Below are 27,611 nucleotides of genomic sequence, written 5' to 3'. Positions count from 1 at the left end.
CACTCAAGGAGCTTGCATTTTAAGGTCCCTAATTCACATTCATACATACACATACTGGGGAAAATTTAGACAGGGGCCAATTAACCTATCAGCATTTATTTTGAGCGTGGAAGCAAACCCACACAGGGGCAGGGAGAACATGCAAACCAACAAACCAAGTGCTGCTAGGCAGAAGTGCTAACCACTTAGTAGAGAATGAGGATTTTTGTAAGAGCTTAGGGTGAGGGGGTAACTCATTACAATTTGTAATGGTCGTACATGCAAGATCAAAATTTTGGAAACTCTGGGCCAGATTCACATAGATGAGCGGCGGCGTAACGTATCGATACGTTACACCGCCGCAATTTTTCATCGCAAGTGCCTGATTCACCAAGCACTTGCGATGAAAACCTACGCCGGCGCAAGGCGGGCCAATTCAAATGGGCGTGTGCCATTTAAATTAGGCACGCTCCCGCGCCGGACCTACCCCGCATGCTCCGTTTCCGAACTCCCGCCGTGCTTTGCGCGAAGTGACGTAATTTTTTCAAAACGGCGACGCGCGTAGCGTAATTCCGTATTCCCGGACGACTTACGCAAACGACGTTATTTTTTAAATTTCGACGCGGGAACGACGGCCATACTTTATACAGACAAATGATTGCTGTATAAAGTTAAGGCACAAAAAAAAGACTAACTTTGCGACGGGAAACTAGACTAGCGGCGACGTAGCGAACGCGAAAAACCGTCGTGGATCGCCGTAACTCCTAATTTGCATACCCGATGCTGGTTTATGACGCGAACTCCCCCCAGCGGCGGCCGCGGTATTGCATCTTAAGATCCGACAGTGTAAAACAATTACACCTGTCGGATCTTATGGCTATCTATGCGTAACTGATTCTATGAATCAGTCGCATAGATAGAACAACAGATACGCCGTCGTATCTGCTCTGTGAATCTGGCCCTTTGTGACAAATCAAAACCCAGTACGAAAAGTGCTTATACCTGTACCCCAACCAAACGAAAAAAAAAAAAACCTTCATTGATCTCCGCCACTAATCAGATAGAGACTGGAATACAGTCGGTTTACACTGTGGATCTTTGCAAACATCTTACAAAAAACATACCAGCTAACCTTTGTTTTCTTCCCTTCGGGATATTTATCCCATATGCAAAATAATATATACAGAACTGAACTGCATATGACCAGAGATAATCATATACACATCTGTACACAAGCTTCAAAGTAAATGTCACCCCCTTAACCAAGATTTACCCCTCTTTATGACCAGGCCATTTTGTGCTATATGGCACTAAAGCTCGCCATACACCATAACATTTTCTTATTAAATTTCCTTCAACTGTGTAGTAGAGGGGCCTGCATGATTGCATACAAATTGAAAGTGTTTAGATTTGACCTCATATTATATGCTTTTGGTAAATCTAAAGGAAAACTATAGAAGAAAATCGTATATTATTATTATTATTTGGGTACAGCGCTGCATGACCGTGCAATTGTTAGTTAAAATAACTAAGGCTGGCCGCCTTTGTTATTTTAACTTACAATTTCACGGTCATGCAGCGCTGTACCCAAATAATAATAATAATATACGATTTTCTTCTATAGTCTCGCAGAGTCCACAGGCACAAGTTACTTACCTTGTCCCTGGATCCTGCGATGCCGCCCCGCTGTGTGATCGAGTGGTGTCCTCCTCGCTCGATTCACACAGTGCAGGTGCCAAATTTAAAAAAGTAAATAAACACAATACATACAGTATACTGTAATCTTATAGATTACAGTACTGTATGTAAAAAATACACACCCCTTGTCCCTAGTGGTCTGCCCAGTGCCCTACATGTACTTTTATATAATAAAAACTGTTCTTTCTGCCTGGAAACTGGAGATTGTCCATAGCAACCAAAAAGTGTCCCTTTATGTCAAAAGTGGTTTTAGATCAGCTAGAAAACAGCGATAATAAATTAGAATCACTTGCAGAATTGAGCGATAGTGATTTGTGGGGAAATTCGTCATCAAACAATAAAAGTAATGACAGCGACAATTCTGCAACTGAGCAAATTTCTGTGTTTTTGATTTGATTACATTATTGAATAATTTTTATTATAATTACATTATTATTTGTTATAATTATTTATAGTTATTTATTAAATTATAATTTATGATTTTGTGTTTCAAACTTTATCATACCCGAGATGTCTACTAGACTCCTGTTTGGTCAGATTCAAGTGAGTTATTCCTAAGAATTACAGGCCTACAATATAAAATGCCAAATGTTTTTGCAAAATAATTATACCACTTTCAGCACCTAAAACCAGAAAGAATCATACCGCCAGGGAGGTTAAAGTGGATGTAAACCCTCACATATACCCAGTGAAGTGGGTATCAGCCTTAGATGGTACACATAGATGAAACAAATCTCCCTACATAAGTTTTACATGTATATCTGCTGTCTTCATTGTTATATACTGTTTAGAATGTGCACATCATGTTAGGAGATTTTCTCTTCCTGGTTAGCACTGCAGTGAAGCCTGGGCATACAGCCAAGACAGATCATTGGAGGAAAAGCACACACCCTCGCTCTACACATAAGTAGAGACTTTCAGCTCATTCAGGGCTCTGCTAAACTATTTATAGCATCCTCCCCAACACAAAACTCTGGCTGCTTTTATCATATGTGACGGAGAACTTGTCAGAAGTTATCATGCTGATAACAGAAGAATGGAGCAGGAGACAGCTACGGGACATAGTGCTTTGAAGAGAGATAACAAATCACTACAGATATATGAGCCCAGCTCAAATTTCATGAATCAGGTTTACATCCACTTTAACATTAAATAAAATATGAAACGTGATACCGAAATTAATAGAGATCATACTAAATTGATCGAATTGAGCTTATTTGGTTTACAATTGTTCCAATCTGATCAGTTTAATCATATTGAATGATTGTTTGAATCATCATATTGGTATGTGCTTGACCCCTTTAAAGCTCCAGATTTGTATATTACAGAACCCTGGGCACTAGGAGTCATAAGGCACTAACATTGCTGTCTAACTGGACCTGAAGGTGCCTGTATTGCACAGTGGATGCTTCTTTAGGCCTCATTTTCACAAGTGTACACTCGTATGAGGGCCGTGTTTTCCCACACAGGGATGCACAGGTGTAGGCAGTCCTGTTCATGTGACCTGGGATGCAGCACCAGCATGGACACAGCCGGATGCTGCTGCCAATCAGTGCAGGTGCAGATGTGTGTCCCCGAATGCACATCGTTTGAGTTTGGGGACACGCATCCACGTCTGTCAAAATGGGAGAAGTGGTTTGTGTCTATGCAGCCGCTGCATACCAACAGGACTGAATACACGTAGATGCGCAGAACATCTGTGCATCCCATGCTGGCAAAACACAGCCCTATCATAGATGTACACTTGAAGTGGTTTTAAACTCTTAATAAAAAAAAATGAAACCGGGCCCCCTGCAGATTTATACTATAATGTGCTAGTATGCACTACGTAGTAACACATTAAGAAAGATTGACCTGTCAAAGGAAATCTTTCAGTGCTGTCACTGCTTTCCCTGGTCCTGGGCACTTCCATTTCCCCTGGTTTTCTTTCTAGGTTTCATCTGTTTGGCTGCTTGAATGGCTGGGCCGTGATTAAGTCACTTCCATGCATGCGCACAGGAGTCACATCACCACTGGAAATGTACGCTCAGCTGTACATGTGCAGTTCAGTGTATATGACAGCTGACAGGCAGGGGGAAGAATTTATGACACAAAAAAACATTAGGGTCAATTCTGTTACGAAGACATAGCTGTCAGCAATTTTGTAAAAAGTGAGTTTAATACCACTTTAAAGGGGTTGTAAAGGCTCGTGTTTTTTCAAAGCCACGGTTGCAATTAATTTCTTAATGTATGAATTTCAGCTTGAGTTCTATAAACAGCAACTTTCTTTACAACACAGGAACTAAAAAATGCCAGAAAACACGTAAAAGGTAGCCTAGAGCCCCACCTGCTGGAATAAAAGAGTAACTAATACTGATTTGCAATATTCCATATTCACCTAATTTCAAGATAATTTAGACATTGAACTGCCATACCGTGGCTTTTCACTTGCTGACTGTATTATCACATGCATGTTCTTGTAACCTTTTATCTTTTTCTAAACTATACCATTCTTAATTGTTCCAACCTATACAACATGTAAACACCTCTATTCAAACCCAATAAATATATATTTATTAAAATAAAAGTTTTCACTATATATAAAGAAATAAATTATGCCCTAAATGGCTATATATTTCATTCAAAGCAGAACTCCACAAATATAATGTATAAATTAGGGTTGTCCCAATACCACTTTTTTAGGACCGAGTACAAGTACTGATACTTGTTTTCAAGTAATCGCCAATACCGAAACTTTTATTTAAATCTGTCCCCAAATGCAGCCATGTCCCCCGCAGATGCAGCCATGTCCCCATCTATGCAGCCATGTCTCCCACAGATGCAGCCATGTCCCCCACAGATGCAGCCATGTCCCCCACATATGCAGCCATGTCCCCCACATATGCAGCCATGTCCCCCATATATGCAGCCATGTCCCCCATATATGCAGCCATGTCCCCCACATATGCAGCCATGTCTCCCACAGATGCAGCCATGTCCCCCACAGATGCAGCCATGTCCCCCACATATGCAGCCATGTCCCCCACATATGCAGCCATGTCCCCCACATATGCAGCCATGTCCCCCACATATGCAGCCATGTCCCCCACATATGCAGCCATGTCCCCATATATGCAGCCATGTCCCCCATATATGCAGCCATGTCCCCCATATATGCAGCCATGTCCCCCACATATGCAGCCATGTCTCCCACATATGCAGCCATGTCTCCCACAGATGCAGCCATGTCCCCCACATATGCAGCCATGTCCCCCACATATGCAGCCATGTCCCCCACATATGCAGCCATGTCCCCCACATATGCAGCCATGTCCCCCATATATGCAGCCATGTCCCCCACATATGCAGCCATGTCCCCCACATATGCAGCCATGTCCCCATATATGCAGCCATGTCCCCCATATATGCAGCCATGTCCCCCATATATGCAGTCATGTCCCCCACATATGCAGCCATGTCCCCACATATGCAGCCATGTCCCGACATATGCAGCCATGTCCCCCATATATGCAGCCAAGTCCCCCCACATATGCAGCCATGTCTCCCCATACCTAGGTGCCGCCGCCTAGTTAATCAGTGTGCGGGGAACATTACAGCTTTCATTTGAATTGAATAGCTGTCCGCGTATAGACACTCCCCCTTGCTCTGGATTGGACGGGTGATCTGCACTTTGATAGACAGATCACCCGTCCAATCCCGAGCAAGGGGAACAGACAGCTATTCAAATGAAAGCTGTAATGTTCCCCGCATGCTGATTAAATAGGCAGCGGGGGCGTTGCGGCATGCGACGATGGCGGCGACGGGGGGGGGTCTAGTATCGGATCTGGCATCGGGGGCATTTGCGGGAGTACAAGTACTCCCGCAAATGCTCAGTATCGGTCCCGATACCGATACTGGTATCGGTATCGGGACAACCCTAGTATAAATGATTGGCTTTTATTTCATGCATGCATTCATTAATAATAAATCAAGTGTATTGTTATATACAGCTAGCATAATTATCTCCATCTGTATTTGTATTCCATTCCTGTAATCAAGTAAGGACTGAGGCCTCGTACACACAGGCAAGAAACTTGTCAGGAAAAAAACGTTGTTTTTCCCGATGAGATTCTTGGCAAGAATCTCTTGCCGCCAGAGTGTACACACTGACCTTTTCAAAAGAACCGCAGTTGACGTCATCGCGTACGGCAAGCATGCGCTCGTCACATTCAATGCTGTTGCCACCATCTTGCTTCACACTACCTATGCCGTGGAAGCTACCGCGCATTCGTCAAAGTCATTTCGAGCATGCATGGGTTACCACGGCGACAGGTAAGTATACACACTCTCGGGTTTCTCGTTGGGAAACAGGCCGACAAAAATCTTGATGAGAAAAAAGAGCGCAGGTTCTCTTTTTTTTCTCATTGAGATTCTGGCCAGATTTCCTGACGAGAAACCTGAAAGCCTTGTACACACGAACGATTTTCTCGGCAAGAAAGCTCTGCCAGCAGTTTTCTTGCAGGTTTTTGCAGAGAAAACCGGTCGTGTGTAGGAGGCCTAACTTGAGGGAATGGAGGCTAGCTGTGTGAGCCAAACATGCTCTGCAGCACTTTCAATACATCACCAATTGTGGAAGATAGTTCCACATCCTTATCCTTCAGACAGTGAAAAAAACCCTACGCATCTTAAAGTGTTACTAAACCGATAACAGTAAAATCAGTCTGTCAATGCAGAAAAGTATGCTTGGAACCTAGGGATAATACTCTGCATTGTGTAAAAAGGTTGCTTGATCCTGTATGCACAGATCCTCCCCTCCCTGCACTGCCCCCCTGGACAAGTCCAAATAAGACAGAGCCTTTGGAGTCAGGCTGCACATGCTCAGTTTAGTGTGTATTGTTGGTGAGTTTTTTTTCTTGGTAGAGTGCATGTGATCAACACAGGGCCAAACAGCACTGTCCAGATATGTCCAGACAGAGAGTCAGGAGCCCTGCAGCCTCATAGGACAGCTTTGTATGAAAACTCCTCCTATAAGCTTCACCAAGAACTGATAGAAATCACAAGATTGTTATATACTGCTAAAATAATTGCATTTCCATGTTCTGCGCACTGTGGGAGACCAGATATAGTGAATGCAGGGCCCTGGGATTAGTAACACACTGGGCCAGATTCACAAAGAGATACGACGGTGTATCTCCTGATACACCGTCGTATCTCTGACTTAGGCCTGTCTATGCGACTGATTCATAGAATCAGTTACACATAGATATGCCTAAGATCCGACAGGTGTAACTGTGTTACACCGTCGGATCTTAACTGCAATTTAAAAATGGCCGCTGGGGGCGTTCTCGCTGATTTACAGCGACGATATGTAAATCAGCGAGATACGCCAATTCACGAACGTACGCGGGCCCGACGCAGTGTTGTTACCACGTTTACGTAGCGGTTTTCCCGGAGTATACTTACCCCTGCTTCTATAAGGTGCAGCCAGTGTTAAGTATAGCCATCGTTCCCGCGCCGATTCTCAAACGCGCTAGGCGCGAGTTACGCTCACGCCGAAACCAATGACGTCCTAGCAACGTCATTGGGAGCAATGCACGCCAGGAAAATTTGCGGACGGCGCATGCGCATTTAAATCGGCGCGGGGACGCGCCTGATTTAAATGCTACACTCCCCCTAGCCGCGGAATTTGAATTCTGCGGGGGGATTTACGATCCGCCGCTGCAAGTTTGGAGGTAAGTGTTTTGTGAATTACCCACTTGCCTCTCAAACGTGCGGTGGCGGATCTTAAATCACATAGGTCACGCGGATCTAAAGATCCGCTGATCTATGTGAATCTAGCCCTATAAGTTTAAACTGCTTCTCTTACAGTCTCATTGTGTGGCCCCATGTTCTCTTACACTCCCTGATGTTGAATAGTTTTCTTCCTGGGATCACCATTGAGGTATTTGTATATCGCTATCATATCTCCTCTCAAGTGTCTCTTCTCCAGGGAGAATATGTTTAATGCTTGTAGGCGTTCCTCATAATTTAGGTCCTCTAGTCCCCTTATTAAAGGGGTTGTAAAGGTACAATTTTGTTTCCTAAATAGCTTCCTTTACCTTGGTGCAGTCCTCCTTCACTAACCTCATTCTTCTATTTTGCTTTTAAATGTCCTTATTTCTTCTGAGAAACCCTCACTTCCTGTTCTTCTGTCTGTAACTACACACAGTAATGCAAGGCTTTCTCCCTGGTGTGTAGTGTCATGCTCGCACCCTCCCTTGGACCACAGGAGAGTCAGGACGCCCACTAACACACAGCTCCTTTCGCTATCTGCAACTTAGAGAGCATCCTGACTCTCCTGTAGTCGAAAGGGAGGGGGCGAGCACAACACTCTACACCAGGGAGAAAGCCTTGCATTACTGTGTGCAGTTACAGACAGAAGAACAGGAAGTGAGGATTTCTCAGAAGAAATAAGGACATTTAAAAGCAAAATGGAAGGATGAGGTAAGTGAAGGAGGACTGCACTAAGGTAAAGGAAGCTATTTAGGGAAAAAAATGGTACCTTTACAACCGCTTTAATTTTGTTGTTCTTCTCTGCACTTTTTCTAGTTCCAGCACATCCTTCCTGAGGATTGGTGGTCAGAACTGGACGGAATACTCCAGATGTGGTCAAACTAGAGTTTTATAAAGTGGTGGAATTATTGCTTTATTTCTGGAGTAAAATCAAAGTCGACAGAAAGAGAGTGCAGAGCAGTTAAAGTGGTTATAAACCTCTGAAATTAAAAATGAACAAAGCATATCCCTCTATAGTATGTAGTAGCCTCAATCCAAAGCATGTACTGTGATTCCCATTTTGCTCTTGCCTCCCTATTTTACATGCATGAGCCATTTCTGACAGGTTAGGCCAACACCACATAATTCCAGGGGGCGGCCATGCCCCCCCCCCCCCTCAGCCTCAGCTGTGCATGTTTCCCCATAAGACTGTGTAGAGGGTGTGTGTTCATTCCCTCCACTCAGATATTACGCTCAGCTCTCTGCTTTGCAGATCCCCATCCCCTGCCTTCTATAGCTCAGTGTAAACTGTGCACTTTGAATGGCTGTAGAGACAAGAAGGCTGCAAATAAACAAACACGACTTATGTAAGAAGATTTGTTCAATCTCTGAATATAGCATGAGGGTAGTCACTTTAGTGGGTTTAGTATTATACTGTACCACCACTTTAACGCCTCAGTATGGTAATGCCCCTTCACTGTCCAGTCAGTAGTCTGGGAAAGAGTTAGTATCCATGCTTGTATTGCATAACTGCACTGAAAAAAAAAACGTTATCACTAACCTGGCACTATTTGATCCCAAGAATGGCTGAACAGAATAATTTTTTTTTTTGTTTTTGTTGTTTTTTTGCAGTAACATTTTTTGTAGATTGGCTTCAAACAGATGTCATCCTCTATACCTTTCAAACACAGGCTGAAGAAAAACGTATTCAGCCTGCCATGAATTTTTGTGCTATTAAATATCAGATCACCGCAGATCAAACAGGAAGGCGGCAGGAGAGACTGCACATTTTCTAAAGGTAATTAAGCCAAACTTGTTTATTTAGGTTGTATTTTCCTTCACCGACTACAATAAAAAGTGAGAGGTTTGCCTTTGTTTTCGGGGATTATACTGGCAGTTTGTTTGAAAAAAGGATTTTCCATCATTTAACAGAATGTGCTGATGCATCTTAACCACTGAAAAGAAAGGCTGGCACTAAATCAATTACAGCAAATCCCATACTGGTGTTCTCTAGTTTAGCTATATATATATATATATATTACTGTGACATGTGTTTAACATGAGAACAACAAAAAAACTAAGCAGATAATGCTTGTGGATAAACAGTGAATTACCGCCTAACCTGATAAGCATTGAGTTACTGTACAACAGGAACATACATGGGATTTATATAACAGACAAAAGGGGATGTGATTGAAATCAAACTATGCAGCCAACTCCGCTGCTTATACAATGAAATCAAAGTCATCTTGAGTCTTGTCTTTCACGGACTTGGAATGAGAGTATAGCCGGAGAGTTCAGAGCCTCGACAGCAACGTGTTTCATTTCTGAAATAGAATTATACCTGCTTTATTTGAAGATATTGGCAAACTTGACAGTGTAGGAATGTCACATACTATTCCCCATATATATATATATATATATCAATCATAATTGCCTGTTTGTACCGGGAAGAACTGCTTCAACAGAAAGGTCCTTATAAGAAGTTATAGGAATCTTTTTTTTTACTTTCACATAGATTGTCAAAAGCAACTGTAGAATCAATACTTTAAAAAGAAAAACACTGGCCTGAAAGTGGTAGAAAACCTTCAAGGCAATGTTATGTGAAACTTATCTTAGAATGAAGCCTTCCAGTGGCATGCTGTCACTGCGGAATATGCTTCCATCTTCAGCTGGTCTTTATTCCAGGTTCGTGGGTGGCAAGCGAGTGCGAGCGGGAGCCACCGTCTACGGCACAGGACACGGTATGCCATTCCTTTCAAACGCATGTGCCCGTGCATCTAAAGTAAATATCTCCTAAACAGTGAACGTTTAGAAGATATTTACAGTGGCCCAGATTCACATACATTGGCGCATATTTATGCCGGCATAGCGTATCTAATATACGCTACGCCGATGTCGCGCAGAGAGGCAAGCACCGAATTCACAAAGCACTTGCCTCCCAAACTGCGCTGGGTTCCCTCGGCGTAAGCCATCGTAGGTGGAAGTGGGCGTGAGCCATGCTAATGAGGCGTGACCCCATGCAAATGCTGGGCCGAGTGCCAGACAAGTACTTAAAACGAACGGCGCATGCGCCGTCCCGTGGATGTATCCCAGTGCGCATGTGCACAATCACGTCAAAACAACTGGCTAACATACGTGGAATCACTGCCTACGGTGTGAACGTAACCTGCGCCCAACTCTATTCACGTACTACGTAAACAACGTAAAATACAACGGCTTTTGTTCCCTGGTCCATACCTTTGCATGGGTTGCGCCTCATAGATGGGGAATAACTTTACGCCGGACGTACGACTTACGCAAACCGCGTATATTATGCGGCGGGCGCAAGTACGTTCGTGAATCGGCATATCTCCCTCATTTGCATATGTGCATAGAAAATCAATAGGAGCGGCAAATGCGCCCAGCGTAAATATGTGCCCACCATACGACGGCGTAGGCAAGTTATGTCGGGTTCAGGAAGCCTATTTTTAGGCGTATCTCAGATTGTAGGCACGGAGCATAGATACGACGGCGCATAGTTACATTTATGCGGCGTATCTCGAGATACGTCGGCGTAAGTGCTTTGTGAATCCGGGCCATTATCTGTAGGTAAGTGTTATTATAAGCTTATCTTTAGGTAAAAATCATGCATGCGAGTTTACTCCCACTTTAACCACTTGCCGCAAAATGACATATCTGTACGTCATTTTACTCAAGTGGTTGTACCGGAGCTGCAGCCATCATCCCAGGACTGTTTTTTAGAGCCAAAGGTTGGCTTTCTTGTAATAACAACCAATGCAGCTAAGCAGCCTCTCGGCTGTTATTACAAGCAGTGGGAGGGGACATCGCCTGGGCATGCCTGGGCTCTCCCATCCCACCGGGAGATCTGAACCACCAGCTGACACGTCCACTGGCTGGCCTGAGACCCGAACAAAGCCGGAAAAAGTCAGCAGCTGCAGTATTTGTAGCTGCTGGCTTTAAGTACCATCGTTTATCATCTTTCACAATATAAAAAAAAAATGGGCTAACTTTTCTGTTTAGTTTTATTTTTATTCAATGAAGTGTATTTTTTCCAAAAGAATTGTGTTTAAAAGACCACTGCGCAAATACAGTGTGACATAAAAAATTGCAACAAGAGCCATTTTATTCTCTATGATCTCTGCTAAATATATATATATATATATATATATATATATATATATATATATATATATATATATATATATATATATATATATATATATATATATATATATATATATATATATAATGTTAGGGGGCTCTAAGTCATTTTCTAGCAAATGTTGAAAATAGGCCTGGTCTTGAATTGGTAAAGTACAAGGATTGTACCGAAAGTAATTCAAAAGTGGGCATAACTTAACTTACATAGGTTGTTCAGATTTCACATGTTGGTAGAGAAATTCTTGTTTAAAGTAAGGCCTCGTACACACGACCGAGTTTCTCGGCAAAAACCAGCAAGAAACTTGCTGGGATTTTTTTTTTGCCGAGGAAACCGGTCGTGTGTACATTTTTAGACGAGGAAACTGTCGAGGATCCCGTCGAGCCAAAAAGAGAGCATGTCTTCGACAGCCTAACAAGTAACTCGACGAGGAAAACGATGTGTTTTCGCCCCCGTCGAGTTCCTCGGTCGTGTGTACGAGGCTTCACTCATTTTCATTGCAGCTAAAGAAAGGATTGCAAGCGGAAGCAATGTGCTGTTATTGAGTTATTGATGAAGGAGGGATGCAGGCTGTCTGACATCCACAGAAAGCTACAGAATGTTTACGGAGTGACACCATTGACAGGAGCAATATCTTGTCATTTGTGACTCTTATCAATGGTGTCATCTTCATAAACATTCTTTAGCTTTCTGCGACTGTTGGACAGCCTACAACCCTCCTTCGTCAAATAATTAAAGGGTCACTAAAGGAATTTTTTTTTTTTTTTAAATAACAAACGTGTTATACTTACCTCCACTGTGCAGTTCGTTTTGCACAGAGTGCCCCCCGATCTACGTCTTCTGGGTCCCTCGGCGGCTGTCTCTGGTCCTCCCTGCAATTAGTAACCACAGTCATGTGAGAGCTTGCATGGTTGTCACTAATTGCGGGCGCTCTCCCGTGATACAGCAAGCGGCCATAGCCGCTCACTGTATCACTCGACCCCACCCCTCGGCGCGCCGCGTCACTGGATGTGATTGACAGCAGCGCCAGCTGCTCTCAATCCATTCGCTCTAGCCAATCAGTGGCCAGGCTGAGCGGCAAGAGGATATCGGGACCGCGCGGGACTTTTGAGGGGTCAGATAAGTATAACGGGGGCTTGGGGGGGGGGGCGGCAGCAGAAGATGTTTTTTCACCTTAATGCATAGATTGCATTAAGGTAAAAAAACTTTTTCCTTTACAACTTTAAATGCCGGCATATTGCTTCTGCTTGGAATACATCCATCATTTACCTGCAATAAAAAAGAAGAGTTTCTATAGAGGAAGGCCCCGTACACACGTCTGAAGAACTCGACGGGCAAAACACATCGTTTTGCTCGTCGAGTTCCTTCTGAAGCCGCCGAGGATCTCGGAGAGCCAACTTTCCTCATTGAACAACAAGGAAATAGAGAACATGTTCTCTATTTGGCTCGCCGAGGAACTCGTCGGCTTCCTCGGCCGAAAGTGTACACACGGCCGGGTTTCTCGGCAGAATTCAGCTCCGATCGAGTTTCTGGCTGAATTCTGCCGAGAAACTCGGTCGTGTGTACGGGGCCGAAGAGTTATTCTGCCAATATGTAAATTTTGAACGCCTATGTAAGTTAATAAAAAAGTTATTTTCAGCTTTGCATCACTTTCGGTACAGCTCTGGTATATCTAAATCCATGAACAAAAACGTAATGTATTCCAGCTGACCAGTCATTAGATGTGGTGGTTGCATTAATTTTCTCTTTTAAGGCTAAATACATTTTCTGCAAGTCTTCCGGTGTACTGAGCTATAATCTCAAACAATGTTATTAGCTTTCTGCACTACATAAGTAAGATGAGGAGATGGGGAGGTATTTGAAGTCCAAACCAGTAGTTCAGCCTAAGGTGACAATGTTACTTCATCATAGATACAGTGCAGAGATTGAGTATTGCCACATTAAGGACACAGTTTTTACAGGATTACCAGATGAAAAAAAAAAAAGGACTAGGTTCAACGTCACCTTTATTAAAAAAAAATGCATGTTTTTGCAGGAAAAAATTTGTATTTGCTATATATATATATATATATATATATATATATATATATATATATATATATATATATATATATATATATTTTTTTTTTTACAGGAGTCAGCAAAGAACAACACTTGCAATCAGTGGATTGTGAATGTAATGGTTCTTTTCCAGCAGCTGAACACCAGTGGTTTGTTGCGTGCAGGTGTAAAGATAAGTTCACCTTCGGTAACAGGTTACATGTTACACCCATATTTAGGGTGTAATATGTAACATGTTATTAAAGAGCACCTACCTGCTCCCCTCCAAAACCAAGCTCTGACACCAAGCTGGGGATCTTCTCCTTGCACCCGCTGTCACAATACTTTAATTATTACATTTAATTTTTTGCAAAAAAGGTGAAATGTTTAAGGGGATACAGTTCGAAATAAATGTAGTTATATTAATTTCATCATATTTAAATTCTGCAGAACAATTTTAAAAGGGTCGGGCACTTATTTTCCCATGTTTCTTACGGGAAGGGCATCCCATTGAAATGAATGGGCTGCCTTATACACAGCACGTACAGATGTCAACCAGTGATAAAACTGGTAAAAAGGATAAAAAAAATTAACAAAAGTTGCAACAATTAGATGCAATTTTTTTAACGTTTCCATAAAATGAATGGTGGAATCTGTTTGGTTCCTTCTGGCCACATCTATATTTTTTCGCACAATTTTCTTTTCTCTGGTTTAAATGATGCCCCATTTACTGTAATGCATTTACTGTGTTCCCAATAGAGTTTTCCTGTTATGGATGGCAACCAGAAAAAAAGTAGTAATTAAAAAAAAAAAAAAAAACAACCAACATGTAATAAAGAAATAAATGTTCGAAAGAGATCAAAACACGAGAGGCCATCAGCAACATCACAGTTTCCCCTTATTGGCTACCTTCCGGCTTATACAAAAGCTCCCAAGAAACCCTTGAGGAAATATTGTTTCCCTTCATACAAACATATAAACATATACATTGTATCTATGGAAAGTCTGATCAGTCTTAATGCAGATCTGTCAAATAAAGGTTTATTTCACAAGAACTCCGGATATTCATTTTAGCCATGATGCCCATTAGACAGTTGCTGATTTTCCATGAAAAACCACCAAACCATTGATACCTCAAGCATCTCTCGAGACGCCCACAACAATTAAATTAGCAAAATTATTTTCTTTATAGTTCACACATCAAGTAAAAAACACTGAACATGTGCCCAAAATATCATCTAACAAGATGGTTTTGTCAAGCCGAAACATCTAGGGCTTTAAGTTACAGAACATTGAATGTTCTCAGGAAAACTAATGTTAAAGTAATAATTCATTGTGAAATTAATAAACTACATTCTGAACCATAAAGGAAACATGGAATCTGATTTCTTGTAGTCTTTATAACATAATAGTTTAAATATAAAAAGTGGTGAGTGACAGCAGCCATATGGTTTTGTAGTGATTACTTGATTCAAAGGGGTTTCCTGTATTAAATGTCATGCCCGAACTTTGTTCCGTTCATTACAATGACACATTTTCAAGGCTTTGTTCATTAGATAGGCACTGCTCACACCCTGCCCATCCTGTGTTCACTTAGCAGTGAAGAGCATTGTCTCCTAATCGACACCTTCTTTATAGTATTGCACACAATGGAACGCCACTGCCATAATCCTACAAGATTCCACCTTTCAGAAGTGACATAGGATAATTCAGGGAGCGGTTAAATTACTTTCTAGTTCAAAAGATGTGATATCAAGCCAAGCATGGTCCATGGACAATCATATCTTCTAGGGTATGTTCCAAACGAACACAACTTAGCATTTATATTTCCTCCTTTCTTACACAGAGATTTTCAAATAGATTGACTTATGTTTGCGACTCTTCAGTGCTTATTCTTTATTTATTTTTTAATGTTCAAATCACATGTGTACCAAGACACAATGGGATATTCAACAAAGCTGCTGCGCCACTCTTCTGGAAATAATTTCTCTTGCTAATGTGCTAAATTCATTAAGTATTTGCAACACTTTTGTTTTTAATAGTGACCAAATTCAGGTAGTTCTAAAATGCTCCACTTTTACATTGTGTTGCATTGAATGCGCCAAATGTAAAAGTGTAGCAAATTAAAGCCATGGGATTGATTTACTAAAGGCAAATAGACTGTGCACTTTGCAAAGTGCATTTGCAGTCTGCAAGATCAGTTGCTCCAGAGCTTAGTAAATGAGCAACATCTCTGCTGACTTCCATTATCCAACCTTGTGCTAGCAAAAATGCTTCTTTTTTATTGTCCTTGCATTGTGATTTGATTTGTACTTTTTGAAAAGTGAAGCTTTACCTTATTTACTAAGCTCTGGCGCAACTGCACTTGCAAAGTGCAGTCTTTTTACCTTTAGTAAATCAACCCCCAACTCTCTTTTGGCGTACAGTGAGAAAAACTGTCTCAGATTTACCGTATTTATCGGCGTATAACACGCACAGGTGTATAACACGCACCCTAACTTTAAGAGGGAAGTTTCAGGGAAAAAATGTTCCACGGTCCCCTGTGTATAACACGCAGGCACAGTTTACCCTCTATTTTCAAGGTAAAAAAGTGAGTGTTATATGCCAATAAATACAGTATATTGTGCGAAAATGTCTCTCATGCATTTTAAAAGTGGCGCAGCATGAGCCAAATTCAAGTACAAGTTCTAGACAAGTATATGAATTTGGCGCATTCTTCACCATTTTTTTTAGATTGCATGAGAGACACTTTTATAAAACCGGTCTTTATGAATTCCAAGGATATGTCTGGAAAACGAGGGTTTAAAATGACATTAGATCTAAGAACATGGGTAGATCCTTGACTGGCCAGTGTTCTTGTTGAATGATCTGCATTTGTATTGTCAGCTTTAAAGGGTTAGTTTACCTTTACAAAAAAAACTTCCTAAGCAGATAAGGAGTGCCTATAGATAAAAATAAACTGAGTAGCTGTGACCAAAATTTAAAAATGCCCTTGCTACAGGTATAGGGCCGGTTAAGTACATCACAAAGCCTGAACGAAAAGACTCCCAGAGCTAGCATCATCATCGTCCTGCTGCTAGGATGCTGCAAAGACACTTCCAACTGATTCAAACCCCCACAAGTGTGCTCTCTCTCCCCTGTCATAGTAGCTCACAAACCCCCTCACTTATGTGAATGGGGGGGGGGGGCAGAAAAAGCTGGAACTGTTTTAGCAACATGGGAAGGGTGGGACAATGCCATCCCTGGGAGATTTTCTACCAGGCTTTGGTAGGAATGTGTCAGGTCCTCGACTTGAACCCAGAACCTCTGCTTTGTAAGGCAATGTCTCTTCTTGCTGAGCTACCTGGAACGCTTGACAGCTCTGGGGACAATTCCCTGAATGATCCTGTCTTGAACCTTGTTTGTCTTGAACCATAAACTCTTTGCTCTTCCCATGAACTTCCTGATTTAAGCCATGTCTCTGCACTTACTGTTTGCCAGATCATTGTGCTCTCTCTAGCCAGTATCTTGCTCCTGTATTCCCTGCTGCTGTCCATATTTTGCTACCACTCGTTATTGATCCTTGGCTTGTTCCTCGACTACGCTTCTGCCTAATTCCAACCTGAAACTACTCATTGCTGACCTTTTGGCTTGTTTACTGACTACGCTTTTGTTTGATCCCTTCCTGCTTTTCCACAACTGGACCCTGGCTTGCTCACCTCCTCGTAGGGTCATCCTAAAGAGCGCGACCTGGTACTAGCATGCAAAATCCATCTCAAACATCAGGAGCTTTGGTGAACACCAGTTATTTCTTAGACTCCCTACCTCAGATGAGCCTGTGTCATTCACCAGGGTGACTGTCTGTGTACCTACCCTCCTGGTCAGTTCCGCTACTGCTTAGCAACTGGTCTTCGAGTCTGACACCTGATCGTGACAGCATGTAAATGACCTACACAGATAGCAATGTCAAAATGTAACTTTGGTTAAGGATTTTTTTTTTTTTTATAAATGTGAACTGACCTTTTAAAGAGCAAATAGACATTATCAATGGACATGTACATGCAGTCTGATACTGTAACATCTTTCTACAACATGCATGTTTATTTCTATTGAGGAGAAAGAGGAGGAGTAGGAGAACAAATAATAGGAAAAAACAATAGGGACCAGAAGATTACAATGTGGCCGAACCATTTTTGTACTCAGAACAGTCAGGGGATGTTTAAATGAGGCTCTGAGCTTCTAATGTCTTGTGGTCCATTATTGTGGGTGTTTATTCTAGTGAGGGAAATCTAAGAAAATCAGCATGAGATATATACTCAAACATGGATATTCAGTGGATACACACATATAAGGTGTCTGTTCTACAATACGTACAGAGTTAGGGGGTCTCACCTAAAATTGTGAGCAACTGCAAAATACAATTCTCTGATGCCACCACAAGGAGAACGTTGGATCATCAGTGTTGGAAAATTCAGTTTAAACATAAATAGTTGTCTATTAAAAGTGTGGGCATAAGTGTGGAAAGAGTGCTTAGCTGTTTTAACATCAACCAACGGCAATTCTTTCCATTGAAACAAGGAATCTGGTTAGCTTCTCTGGAAAACAGACCAGAAGTTCTGTTTTCATAACTCAACCCCAGTGTCTACCTGAAAAAAAATAATCATATTCTACTGGTACCTTAAATAAAGTAGTAATGTTGGTCCAGTGATAAAAAGATTCACATTCAGCGATAACAAAAAAAAAGGTCAAACAAGCAATGGGCACAAAATAATAAGAATGTGCTGACAACTGTAGCTTGGAGACAGTTGTCATGGAACTATTTCACAAATCATATAGAAATGCTAAAGATTTTAAAAAATACAAAATATTCCAAAAGACTCAACAGATGAATAGTAGATGGGGAAGATTGCAACAGCTGAAATATAGAAGGAAACAAATTAGACAAAGTCTCGTAATTCTTCCTTTTCACTGTCAAAATGTTTCAAAACACAGCCATTGCCTGTCTCAGTCGCTTTCATCAAGCAGTACGTCCTATAAATTATTAACTGTTTTGCCCTGCTTCTCAATGCTGGAGAAGAGCAAAATGTTAGTAAAAGTTAGCAACTCAAGATAATGGTTGGAAAAGCAGAGTTGTAAATCCAATGACACCTTTCCTTCCTAACTGTAACAATTTATATTTTTCATCTTATCTTTACATGGACTGCTGGAAGAAGCAGAAAACCACGAACAATTACAGTATGCGCTGTCATTGGTTTTATATTTGTGAGGTTGTGAATTTAACAAAATTGTGCCTGTTGAAACAAACATATAGATCACAGATCACAAAAAATTATAAATTCTGAATTATGTAGACCACACACCAAAATGTTTACTTTACTAAAAAAACATAAGGATATTAAGAAGCTGACAAGGGAATTTCAACTATAGTTTTGTTCCCCGTTGCTGGTGTAGAAATAGTGAACATAGGAATATACCCTTGCAAAGCTGCTTCAGAACACCAATGGAGAAGGACAATTTGGTCCCTTTCACTTTTGTAAGGCTGGGGCCAACACAGAAACAAAATAATTATTTTTTTATCAGTAGAGAACAAACACAAAATATAGGTTTACTATAATATTGTATCTTATTTTCCAGCTGTTCCAGCTCTTTCAGCAATTGCAATAGCCCATTGCTTATAAATTAAATAATGATAATCTCTAAATGTAATCTTGGTTAAAAAAATAAAAATAAATAGATCAAAAAAAAAATCCATTATCAATTATCCCTTTACTAGCTTGATAAGACCAAATGGTTTGGTTGGTCCTTGGTTGGTAGAAAGTCCTGCCTTTCTACCACTAGTTAAACAAACCCTTCTATCAGGTCTTTCCCATTTCCTTGTCTGAAAGACTAAAAGCTCTCCAAGCTTCATTTAAGCCCTGTACACACGATCGGTCCATCCGATGAGAACGGTCTGATGGACCGTTTTCATCGGTAACTGATGAAGCTGACTGATGGTCAGTCGTGTCTACACACCATCGGTTAAAAAAAAACGATTGTGTCAGAACGCGGTGACGTAAAACACACAACGTGCTGAAAAAAACAAGGTTCAATGCTTCCAAGCATGCATCGACTTGATTCTGAGCATGCGTGGATTTTTAACCGATGGTTGTACCTACTAACGATTTATTTTTCCTATCAGTTAGGAACCCATCGGTTAAATTTAAAACAAGTTGGCTTTTTTTTAACCGATGGATAAATAACCGATGGCGCCCACACACGATCGGTTTGGACCGATGAAAACGGTCCATCAGACCGTTCTCATCGGTTTAACCGATCGTGTGTACGCGGCCTAACATTTCCATGATTGGACGAAGAGGAAGGCCTCGTACACACGACCGAGTTTCTCTGCAAAAACCAGCAAGAAACTTTTTTGCAGAGGAAACCGGTCTTGTGTACATTTTTCGACGAGGAAACTGTAGAGGATCCCATGGAGCCAAAAAGAGAGTATGTCTTCTTTTTCCTCAACGGGAATGGAGAAACTTGCCTTTTCGAGTTCCTCGACAGCCTAACAAGGAACTCGACGAGGAAAACTATGTGTTTCGCCCATCGAGTACCTCGGTCGTGTGTATGAGGCTCGATCGCAGATCGATTGGGGCAGAGCTTTGGTATGTTTGGCAGTCATAACTACTTCCTTTTTCCCCCCAAGCACCAAAAAATGAAAGATGTTGCTTTTCATTGTTCCAATCCAAAAAACAAATATCATACTGTGTCCACAGGGATATAAGAAGGGGGTAGCAAACAAAAGCAAAAAATAACCAAGATTATCCTTTACTCCTATTGTGCAGATATTAGTTTGTACTTGATATTTTTGCCGGTAATCTACTCATTTAAAACACGATTTGCATACAGTGCCTTGAAAAAGTATTCATACCCCTTAAAATTTTCCACATTTTGTGATGGACCAACACAAAGTGGCACATAATTGTGAAGTGGAAAGAAAATGATAAATGGTTTTCACATTTCTTTTACAAATAAATATATGAAAAGTGTGGCGTGCATTTGTATTCAGCCCCCCTGAGTCAATACTTTGTAGAACCACCTTTAGCTGCAATTCCAGCTACAAGTCTTTTTGGGGATGTCTCTACCAGCTTTGTACATCTAGAGAGTGACATGTTTGCCCATTATTCTTTGTAAATAGGTCAAGCTCTGTCATACTTGATAGAGAGCGCCTGTGAACAGCAATTTTCAAGTCTTGCCACAGGATTTAGGTCTGGACTTTGACTGGGCCATTCTACCACATGAATATGCTCTCATCTAAAGCATTCCATTGTAGCTCTGGCTGTATGTTTAGCGTCGTCATCCTGCTGGAAGGTGAACCTCCACCCCAGTCTCAAGTCTTTTGTAGACTCTAATGCCGCGTACACACGACCGTTTTTCCTGTCATGCAAAAAAAACAATGTTTTTCTCGACGTGATTCATTGTGATTCCTCTTAAGCCTGCCTTGCATACACACATTCAAGAAAAAAATGCTCAAGCAAAGCGCGGTGACGTACAACACGTACAACGGCACTATAAAGGGGAAGTTCCATTCGAATGGTGCCACCCTTTGGGACGCTTTTGCCAATTTCTGAGAATGCACGTTTTTTTCTCCCCTAGGAAAAGCATACACACAAGCGGTTTTCGTGACGAGAAAAAGAATGACAGGATAAACGACGAGAAAAAATAGAGCAGGTTCTAATATTTATTTGCGGGCATTTTTTTCGTAGAGAAAACTGCTATGGAGCATACACATGACCGGTTTCCACGACCAATCTAAAAAATGGCAGTTTTCTCGTCGTATGTACGCGGCATAACAGTTTTTCTTCTAAAATTGACCTGTGTTTGGCTTCATCCAACTTCCCATCAACTCTGACCAGCTTCCATGTCCCTGCTCAAGAAAAGAATCCCCACAACATGATGCTGCCGCCACCACCATGTTTCACAGTGGGGATGGTGGGTTCAAAGTGATGTGCAGTGTTAGTTTTCCGCCACATATAGCGTTTTGCTTTTAGGACAACATTTGAAATTTTGGTCTCATCTGACCAGAGCATCTTTCTTCCACGTTTCCTGGCTTCTCGCAAACTGAAAATGGTACTTCTTCTGGCTTTCTTTCAACAATGGCTTTCTTCTTGCCACTCTTCTATAAAGGCCAAATTTGTGGAGTGCACGACTAATAGTTGTTCTGTAGACAGATTCTCCCACCTGAGCTGTGGATCTCTGCAGCTCCTCCAAAAGTTACAATGGGCCTCCTGGTTGCTTCTCTGATTAATGCTCTCCTTGCCCAGCCTGTCAGTTTAGGTGGACAGCCGTGTCTTGGTAGGTTTGTTGTTGTGACATACACTTTCCATTTTTGGATGATGGATTTTGAATAGTGCTCTGTGAGATGTTGAAAGTTTGGGATATTTTTTATAACCTAACTCTGCTTTAAACTGCTCCACAACTTTATCCCTGACCTGTCTGCTATGGTTCCTTGGCCTTCATGATGCTGTTTGTTCACTGAGGTTCTCTAAAAAAAACTCTGAGGACTTCACAGAACAGCTGTATTTATACTGAGATTAACCACTTAAGGACCGCCTCATGTACATATACGTCAGCAGAATGGCACAGGCAGGCACATCAACGTATATATACGTGCCCTGCTTGACGTGGGTCGGGGGTCCGATCGGGACCCCCCCCCGTACATGCGGCGGTCCCCGTGGCTTCAGGAGCGATCCGGGACGACGGCGCGGCTATTCGTTTATAGCCGCTCCGTCGCGATCGCTCCCCGGAGCTGAAGAACGGGGAGAGCCGTGTGTAAACATGGCTTCCCCGTGCTTCACTGTGTCGGCGCATCGATCGCGTCATTCCCTTTATAGGGAAGACACGATCGATGACGTCATTCCTACAGCCACACCCCCCTACACTAGTAAACACACACAAAGTAAACCCTAACTCCTACAGCGCCCCCTGTGGTTAACTCCCAAACTGCAACTGTCATTTTCACAATAAAGAATGCAATTTAAATGCATTTTTTGCTGTGAAAATGATAATTGTCCCAAAAATGTGTCAAAATTGTCCGAAGTGTCCGCCATAATGTCGCAGTCACGAAAAAAATAGCTGATCACCGCCATTAGTAGTAAAAAAAAAAAAACTATCCCCTATTTTGTAAACACTATAAATTTTGCGCAAACCAACCGATAAACGATTATTGCGATTTTTTTTACCAAAAATAGGTAGAAGAATACGTATCGGCCTAAACTGAGGAAAAAAAAATGTTATATATGTTTTTGGGGGATATTTATTATAGCAAAAAGTAAAAAATATAGCCTTTTTATTCAAAATTGTCGCTCTATTTTTGTGTATAGCGCAAAAAATAAAAACCGCAGAGGTGATCAAATATCACCAAAAGAAAGCTCTATTTGTGGGGAAAAAAAGACGCCAATTTTGTTTGGGAGCCACGTCGCACGACCGCGCAATTGTCTGTTAAAGCGACGCAGTCCCGAACTGTAAAAACCCCTTGGGTCTTTAGGCAGCATTTTGGTCCGGGGCTTAAGTGGTTAAATTACACAGAGATGGACTCTATTTACTAAATAGGTGACTTCTGAAGACAATTGGTTCCACTACATTTTAGTTAGGGGTCTGAATACAAATACACGCGTCACTTTTTAGGTATTTATCTGTAAAAAAAATGAAAACCACTTACCATTTTCCTTCCACTTCACAATTATGTGCCACTTTGTGTTGGTCTGTCACATAAAATAAATTTATGTTTTTGGTTGTAACATGACAAAATGTGAAAACACGCACCTCGAGCGTGTGCCCGCAGGTCCCGCAAATTAACTGTTTGCCGGCGGCCCGCGATTGCGATGAGGAGAGGCAGAATGGGGAGATGCCTGTGTAAACAAGACATGTCCCTGTTCTGCCTAGTGGCATGACAGGGATCTACTGCTCCCTGTCATCGGAAGCAGTGATCGCTGTCATGTCAATAGTAGCCCATCCCCCCCACAGTTAGAATCACTCCCTAGGACACGCTTAACCACTTGGTTGCCCCCTAGCGTTTAACCTAGGGTTGTCCAGATACCGATACCAGTATCGGTATCGGGACCGATACCGAGTATTTGCGGGAGTACTCGTACTCGCGCAAATACCCCCGATACCTAAATAGAATACTTCCCCCCCCCTTTCCCCCTGCTGCCGCCGCATCGCGCCGCCGCATCGAGGGACATGGCTAGAGGGACATTGCTGCATATGTGAGGGACATGGCTGCATATGTGAGGGACATGGCTAGAGGGACATTGCTGCATATGTGAGGGACATGGCTGCATATGTGAGGGACATGGCGTGAGGGACATGGCTAGAGGGACATGGCTGCATATGTGAGGGACATGGCTAGAGGGACATGGCTGCATATGTGAGGGACATGGCTAGAGGGACATGGCTGCATATGTGAGGGACATGGCTAGAGGGACATGGCTGCATATGTGAGGGACATGGCTAGAGGGACATGGCTGCATATGTGAGGGACATGGCTAGAGGGACATGGCTGCATATGTGAGGGACATGGCTAGAGGGACATGGCTGCATATGTGAGGGACATGGCTAGAGGGACATGGCTGCATATGTGAGGGACATGGCTAGAGGGACATGGCTGCATATGTGAGGGACATGGCTAGAGGGACATGGCTGCATATGTGGGGGACATGGCTGCATATGGGGGGGGACATGGCTGCATTTGGGGACACATTTAAAAAAAGTATCGGTATTCGGTATCGGCGACTACTTGAAAAAAAGTATCGGTACTTGTACTCGGTCCTAAAAAAGTGGTATCGGGACAACCCTAGTTTAACCCCTTTCCTGCCAGTGTCATTTATACAGTAATCAGTGGCTATTTATAGCACTGATCGCTGTATAAATGACAATGGTTCCAAAATAGTGTCAAAGGTGTCCGATGTGTCCGCCATAATGTCGCAGTCCCGATAAAATACGCAGATCGCCGCCATTACTAATAAAAAAATATATATTAATAAAAATGCCATAAATCTATCCCCTATTTTGCAGACGCTATAACTTTTGCGCAAACCAATCAATATACGCTTATTGCAATTTTTTTACCAATAATATGTAGAAGAATATGTATCGGCCTAAACTGAGGAAAAAAATAATGTTTTTTATATATTTTTGGGGGATATTTATTATAGAAAAAAATTTAATTTTTTAGAACCCGAAAAATGATCCTGTGTACGCGGCATTAGTTTAGTGCAGTCTGTCAAAACAACTCTGCCAAACCTGTTTGATGTTATAATATGGTGCACACTGTGTCGATAAAAGAGAATTATTGCTAAATGGTACCAGAGATCAAACATGTAAAATCATGGGGCCAGATCCATGAAGCGCGGCGCTTCTTTACGGCCGGCGCAGTGTATCTCAGATACACTACGCCGCCGTAACTTACAGCGTATTTCCCGTATTCTCAAAGAATTTGCGCTGTAAGTTACGGCGGCGTAGTGTAACTGTGTCGGCGTAAGGGCGCGCAATTCAAATGGATGAGATGGGGGCGTGTTTTATGGTAATACGTCTTGACCCGACGTAAATGACGTTTTTTCTGAGCAGCGCATGCGCCGTCCCTGGGGGTATCCCAGTGCGCATGCTCGAAATTAACCCGCAACAAGCCAATGCTTACGACGTGAACGTCATTCTACGCAAAGCCCTATTCGCGAACGACTTACGCAAACAAAGTTAAGATTTCAAAATTCGACGCGGGAATGACGGCCATACTTAACATTGAGTACGCCTCATATAGCAGGGGTAACTATACGCCGAAAAAAGCCTTACGGAAACTACGTAAAAAAATGCGCCGGCCGGACGTACGTTCGTGGATCGCCGTATATAGCTAATTTGCATACTCGACGCGGAAATCGACGGAAACAACACCTAGCGGCCAGCGTAAATATGCACCTTAGATCCGACGGCGTACTAGGACGTACGCCAGTCGGATCTAGCCCAGCTTCAGGCGTATCTTGTTTTGTGGATACAAAACAAAGATACGCCGGAGAAAACTAGAAGTTACGCGGCGTATCAATAGATACGCCAGCGTAAACGCTTTGTGGATCTGGCCCATGGTGTATATTATCGAATACATCCGGCAACTGGTAATTTACAATGACCCTGATATTCACAACAGTTGCATTGACAACAGTTTTCAGCTGGATCTTGCAACCATCCCACTCCATTTATGGCAAACATTAGCGCAGCAAGAATGTTGCTCCCTTTAGTAAAGTCCTATAATATTGCCTTTAAAACTTTGCCTGTTCCACACAAGTTTATCAGAACTAAACTTTTTTTTCTTCGAGAAGTGCTAATCTTGTCATTGCTCTGGTGCTGGCCTCAGGAATGTTCCTAAGAACTCAAGGGATTAAATGAGATCGCACCTGCAGACAGACAATAATTCATCAGAAACTCAAGTTCTCAAAAGGAAAATTGCCTCCATTATCTGTCCTTAAGCTCAAAAAACTCTGGAATCTGAAAATTACTGTGCTGCAGCCAAAGCCATACAGGGGAAAACAGGCAAAACTCTTCTCTGGACTGAAGTTTGGCAGGCAAAAAAAAATCTGCAAAGATGCTTTCACAGACAACATCTAACCCTTCCGAAAGGTTAAATCCATCCAGGTTTATTGCCCGAATAGCTCTGAAGAATTAGGCTTCTTTACAGATGTTTATGTGAAGTTCTCACAAGGCTGAAAGGCGGTATAAGAGACATGAAATAACATACTAGCAGCTCCCTCTGCTGCCAAGTAATGGGTAGATCTCACACAACCACAAACCACCCACAATTTGTCTGTGATATGTAAAGTATAATAAGAAAAAGTGCACAACTGTGCAAGCACAGCCACTCAAAGTGAGTGTCAAGAATTCCCTGTTATATAAATAACCCTTATCTTAGATTCTTTCGAAATAATTCTAAAATAATTCTTTCCACAATGTTTCTTCACCTGAATTAAAGCACTAAAAAAAAAAACATAATAAACATCAGAAGCGTAACCCAGACATCAATAAAAATTAGGCCTTGACATTAACCACTTCAATACTGGGCATTTTCACCCCCTTCCTGCCCAGACCAATGTTTAGTTTTCAGCGCTGTCACACTTTAAATGACAATTGCGCAGTCATGCAACACTGTACCCAAATGAAATATGTTTTCCCCACAAAGGGCCACTATTTATGGATAACTCAAAACTGATGACCTGTAGGGGCTTTTAAAGCATCGCCCATGGAAATATAGGGTACTGAATCTTTTATATTTTATTATAAAATGTGGTAATATTGTGTGGGGTGCCCAAAAATTTACTTTAAAGTGGAGGTTCACCCTAAAAACGATTTTTTAACACTAGAGGCAGCATAGTAAGGGCATATACTTTTGGCAAGTTTTTTTTTTTTTTCTCCGTACTTACCTTTATATTCTGATTTGGTCCAGGGCTTCCGCGTTCTGATGACTCCGGGACTGGGCGTTCCTATCCTTGCCTCAGGCTTCCAATGCTTGCGGGACTGGGCGTTCCTATCCTTTCGTTGGATGATTGACGGCTTGTGAAATAGGTGACCTGTCGCACAACGTGCGTCACCAGATTTCCGGAAATACCCGAGCTAAGAGTCGGCACTATACGGCGCCTGCGCACGCCGTGTAGAGCTGACTGCGCAGGCACCGTATAGTCCCGACTTGCAGCTTCGCTATTTCCCGACATCTGGTGACGCGCGTTGTGCGACAGGTCACCTGTTTCACAAGCCGTCAATCAACCAACGAAAGGATAGGAACGCCCAGTCCTGAAGTCATCGGAACCCGGAAGCCCTGGAGAAAAACAGATTATAAAGGTATGTACAGAGCAAAAAAAATTAAAAATACGCCAAATGTAAATGCCCTTACTATGCTGGATCTAATGTGTGTAAAATTAAAAGAATTTTTTTTGGGTGAACCCCCGCTTTAACCCCTTACTGGGCACATATACCCCCCTCCTGCCATGGCAAAATTTCAGCT

General features: G+C 42.1%; 1 protein-coding gene across 4 annotated transcripts in view; it reads right to left on the bottom strand.

Moving 5' to 3' along the window:
- Positions 1–27,611, bottom strand: part of ERC2 (ELKS/RAB6-interacting/CAST family member 2) — a 1,210,774-nt gene that overhangs the window by 804,955 nt on the left and 378,208 nt on the right. The gene's annotated exons all lie outside the window — the stretch shown is intronic.

Source organism: Rana temporaria, chromosome 7 (genome assembly GCF_905171775.1).
Source record: "Rana temporaria chromosome 7, aRanTem1.1, whole genome shotgun sequence".
Lineage (NCBI taxonomy): Eukaryota > Metazoa > Chordata > Amphibia > Anura > Ranidae > Rana > Rana temporaria.
This window is presented reverse-complemented; position numbering and strand designations above follow the sequence as displayed.